Below are 5310 nucleotides of genomic sequence, written 5' to 3'. Positions count from 1 at the left end.
AGTTTCTTGATTAGTTAGAAACCCACAACTTCCCGATCGAAAAAACCACACACCTACATTTAGCGGCGCATCTGAGAAGTTTCAAAATGACCAAACTCCCCGATTGATCGTTGGCAATGGCCAGGCTGCTGCTCTGTGCCCCCCGACTTGGGAGCATCAGCTGGGAGCCATCTGGGGCTCTGAGGATATTGTGGGGCTCAGTCCCTCTAAAGTTAGCTTAGGCGCCCCGGTGGCGTAGTGGTTATAAGTTGGGCTGCCAACCACAAGATCAGCAATTGGAAACCCCCAACCAGTCCGAGGGAGAAGGAGGAGACTCTTTACCCCCCATAAAGAGTTACAGTCTTGGAAACCCACAGGGCCAGTTCTACCCTGCCCTGCAGGCTGGCTTTGATTCAGAAATGGCTTGAGGACAGTTTTGTTGTTGTTAATATTAGCTCAAGTCAATGAGAACATAAACTTCTCGTCTGATCTTCCTCCTGTGTTTATAAGGTTAAGAGTTGGGTGGGATGGTGTATTAGTCTAGGTACTTTAGAGAAACAAATCCACAGCAACTCATTTATAAGAGAGTTTTATATAAAGAAAGTGTGCATCACGAAAACATCCCAACCCAATGCTGCCCAAGCCCACAAGTCCAACATTAACCCATTAACCCAACACCAGTCCACAAAGTCCTCCACCTCACAAAACAGAGGCAATGATGCCGACTGCAGGAGGAAAGCTGAGTCAGTGAACGAACAAGCATCTCAGCACTAGCAGGGGTCTCCACACGGCTGCTCCAGCACCCAGGGCTGCATCGGGATAGGTCCATGTGGCTTCTCCTTGGGGATGTCTTGTAGGAAGTCAATCTTACAAGTTGAAGCAGGGAACTGCTAAGGCAGCTGCACCCTGGTGTGACCATCACAAAGCAAGAGACCCGAGAACCCATTTATCCCTCCGCCTTTCAATTAACCCCACATGTGATTATCGGCCAGGCTGGCACAATTAACTAACTCAGATGGTCTGGCCTGCAGCCTCCTGGGCCCTGGCAGTGAGCAGTGAGGGGGCACCCTTCACTCTGCATGTCACCCTATCCACACTGTAGCTCAGAACAGGGCTGACCCCAGGAAAGAATGAAGAGGCATCTGTGTCCTGGCTGGAGCCCTGGTGGTGTAGTGGGTGACATGTTGATCTGCTAATCACAAAGTCAGCAGTTTAAAACCATCAGCCACTTTGCAGGAGAAAGGCTTTCTATTGCCATAAACAGTTATAGTCTGGAAACCCACAGGTGCAGGTCTACCATGTCTAATATGGTGGCTATGGGTCAGAATTGACTCGATGGTGGTGAGTCGTGTGTGTGTGTGTGTGTGTGTGTGTGTGTGTGTGTGTGTGTGTGTGTATTCCAGTTGATGTTGAAGACAAATTGGCAGATAGCCCCGGCCCCAGAGAAACAAGTACGTGTCTCTGTGGAATTCCCAATCTTGGTTGTGCTTAGAACCTGAGCAAGGACTTTGTCATTCAGGGGGGCCCGAGTTCCCTCTTGCTGCAAAATCATAGAAACGTCTCAAATATATTAAAATACGAAGCTGTTGGTTTTCCACTCATCCTCCACCTAGGTCTGGCCACTGCTGAGGACTGGGTTTCCATCTCTGTACCCCGTCCTCAAGAAGCCATGGTGGCAAGAACAAGGCTGAATGGTGGGTAGGGGAGGACTTCCCAGCGACATTCTCATAGGACAGGCCTGGCTGCCCTTGAAGGGCGAGGAGGTGAATTGTTCTGAGAGAGACGGATTCCTCCAAGCAGCTCTCCTGGTCTTTTGCTCACCAGGGCCGGGTCCAGTGTTTTTCTTCATAAGCCCCGTGGGACAATCAACGGTTGTCCTGTGAGACAATCTATCTGGATGGCCGCTTTAGAACCCCCTCCCCCCAAGTAGTCACCATAACCTCTGCTTTGAGTAGGAGTGTCCAGCAGAGCTGCTGTTTGGAGTGGACCTTGTCTTGGAAGTCACCCTCATGAGATTTAGAAAGTGTAGTACTGGGAGGAATGTGTCTGCTGCCGTCCACGGACCCATTCACCAAACTACTGCCATCAAGTCAGTTTGACTCTTAGCGACCCTGCAGGACACACACACTGTCTCTGTGGGTTTCTGACACGGTCCCTTTCATCACGATTGTGTGTGGAGATTATCCGGAAAGTTAACGGGTTATGGCGCATCAGGATCAGAGAACGTTAGGGGACAGTTCTTTTGTCTACGCTTGTCTTTCGCTAGCCCTTGGCCTCTCAGCCACATGGTGAGTTGGCCTTTGCCTTGTTTCGTGGGTCTTTGCCTCATTTCCTGGTGCAGTGCCACGACTTTGTCTCCTTACAGGAGTAAAAAGCCTCATCTTTCTCCTGTGGAACAGCTGGTTGGGTTTGAATCGCTGATATTGCAGTTAGCAGTGCAACGTGGAAGCCACGATGCTCCCACGGCTCCTTCCACTGAGCACAGAGACAGATGTAAACACCTTCTGTTTGGAATAAACTCGTGCATGCATGAACTGGAATTCTAGTAGCAATACTTTGGACTTACCCTTTGCCTTTTGAAGGCCAGTGGGAGCTTTGCAATCCAGAGGTGAGGTAAGGCCGATCCTGACTCTACGGAAGGAAGCTTCGGAACCCATCATCATCATCATCATCATCACCACCGTCATCATCACGCTGGCAAGCAGCATACATTTGTAGAATATGTGTCATGCCAGGCACTGCTCTGGGAACTGGATCTTCTCACAGCCTTAAGAGGTAGCATCCTGGGTGGGTTTGTGTCCCCTCAAATGACATGCCTGTGGCCATGGCCTCCTTTGGAAAGAGTGTCATCCTGATGCAATGTGTTGCTAAGACGAGCTCATTCTGGAACAGGGCCCTCATCCCAGATGACTGGCCACATGAGAAGAGAGCAGACAGAGAGGGAGACAGTCATGGGAAGGTAGAGGCCGACACTGGAGTGATGATGCCACAAGCCAAGGAATGCTGGGAGCCACCAGAGGATGGAAGAGACCAGGCAGCCTCTTCCCCGAGAACTGCCCATAGTACCATGAAAATAAATTTCTGTTGAATGAAAACCATGCCGTTTGTGATCATCTGTGTCAGCAGCCCCGGGAAACAAGTCTGGCTGGTATTGGGTTCTCTTATTCAAAGATGAGGAAATGGACGAGGCTTACTGGTCAGATAGAAACTGGTGGAACCCTTGAGGGCCTGGGTCACCCTTCAGGTCTGGAGGGTGAACTCACCCCCATGTCTCCTTTTTCAGCCCAACAACAGACAGGTCTGTAAGGGGAACAGTAACACCAGGGAGGTCCACACTCCTTAGAAACACCAACCATTTGAGACCCAAAGGGCATTTGCCCAGCGACCCCGTTCAGAAAGCTTAGGAAGGAAAGAGACATTGAGACAGGACACACAAGGGAGGACGTGGGCCTCAGAGATGTTCTACTGTGGGGGTTGCAATCAAGAATATGTAATACATGTGTGAATTGTAGGTATTCACTGGGTTCACACGGGTGTCATGGTGGCGGTGTAAACGGGAGCTGCTGTCAAGGAGTTCAAGAAGGGAAAGAATGATTTGAAACTGATGGTGGTAGCCACTGTACAATACTCCTTGATGAGACTGAAGGGACTATGGGGAGATATGATAGCTGTATTAACTTCCGATTAAAAATAAATCAGGGAAAAAAATAATGAGAAAGAGGAGGGACATGGAGCAGACGGCCAGGATGCACTGCTAGGTCGTGGCGGAGCTGAGATGGGCACTCAGGCAAAGTGGTTTCTGGTTGTGCCTGGAGAAAGTGATTGACTGGCAAGGGACGAGACGGGGTGGAGGGACACCTCTGGTGCAGGCCCCAGGTGGTCATCCTGCAGCTCCTGGTCAGCCTTCGATGCCATCGGCCCTGAGGACAGCAGCAAGGGACAGCACAGCCTGAGGGCAGGCTGGGACCACTTTGCCGCTGGACCCCACCTGTTGTCTGCTCTAGCTCAGAGGAAACCAAACCCACTGCCATCCAGGGGACCCCGACTCACAGCGACCCCACAGAACAGAGCAGAAAGGGTCTCGTAGGGTTTCCAACACTTCCCATCTTTACAGCAGACCTACTGAGAGACTAGTGGACACAAACATCACTTTTCGTGGTCGCACAGGTGGCCACCATGCATAGGAAGGATGCCAATGTGTGTGTTGGGTTTTCCAGTACAGATGTCAGATTAATCGCGTGCTGTATTCTCTCTGCCTTCTGATCCTCGTGGAAACATTCAAGGGTTAAAAAAATTAGGTTGTTAATAGTTGTATTGACAGACAACTCAAATGTCATGTACTTCAGTGGTTTGAATATATTAAAAAGAATCGTGCAATTGTCACCGCAATCAATTTCGAGCATTTTCTTCACTTTCATACTCACTGCGATTAGCTCCCCATTCCCTCCCCCAGACTCCCCCGCTGTAGCACTAAGAAACTATTAATCTAGTTACGACCTCGATAGATTGACTTATCCTGGATTTCATAGAAGGAAAATCTCATAACCCCGCAACAATAATACAACAAGGGAAACCCCAGTCCCAAAGCAAGCAGGAAACGGAAAACCAGAACAATTGAAAATGGGTCCAAAGGGAAAACGAGTGATCAGATGTTAAAATTTAACCTGCATTAATCCACTCTCGGAGGCGTACTTATATTCACATCCCAGTCAGTGATCGAGAGCAGGGCCAGTGGGTTATTTGCTGTGACGCTTCCAGCCAAAGTCCCTGGCTCCCACCGGACTAGGACCTTTCCCTGCACTGCTCTAGTCAGGAGAGAGGGGAAGATACTAAAGGGATTTGCCTGTGAGCAATTGCAAATAGGATTCCTTTGAGTGGTATCCTGCTGCATGTAAAAGGAGACCTGGGAGAAGCAGGAGGAGAAATCTCATTATTAGCAAGAGCCAGGAACAAAGCAGGTCCTTTGGACCCAGATTCCTGTGAGTGAACCTCCTGGATCCAGAAGACAATGATTCCATCAGAGGAGCAGCAGAACCGAGGGACAGCGTGGAACAACAGAGCGACGGACTTTGTAGCCCCACGATCTAGTCAAGACGAGTGTTTCCGTGCAGGAGGCTGGCTCTCAGGGCAGACTGCCTCTGGGGACTTCATTGGGGATGCTGGACTTGCTGACCCATGGGAGTGGAGCAGAGTGCTTTCAGGATGAGGCTTTCTGGAGTGGGGTGCCTCTGGGCACTTAATTCAGGGAGCTGGGTGTGTTGACCCACAGAGCTTAAGCCGAATGCTTTAGGGTTGACATTTACAGCCAAGTGGACTGCCCGTTGGGCATTC

At 50.1% G+C, this 5310-nt stretch overlaps 1 long non-coding RNA gene across 1 annotated transcript; it reads left to right on the top strand.

The window, feature by feature from the left end:
• The first annotated feature begins 1836 nt into the window (after positions 1-1836).
• On the top strand, positions 1837-3075 carry LOC123521556. Its single transcript, XR_006679977.1, has 2 exons — positions 1837-2754; positions 2872-3075. It is a non-coding gene; the product is annotated as an uncharacterized LOC123521556 (long non-coding RNA).
• The last annotated feature ends 2235 nt before the right edge of the window (positions 3076-5310 follow it).

The sequence above is a fragment of the Echinops telfairi genome, unplaced genomic scaffold (assembly GCF_000313985.2).
Source record: "Echinops telfairi isolate 266 unplaced genomic scaffold, ASM31398v2 ScPeMD7_23;HRSCAF=83, whole genome shotgun sequence".
In the NCBI taxonomy this organism is placed as follows: Eukaryota; Metazoa; Chordata; class Mammalia; order Afrosoricida; family Tenrecidae; genus Echinops; species Echinops telfairi.
This window is presented reverse-complemented; position numbering and strand designations above follow the sequence as displayed.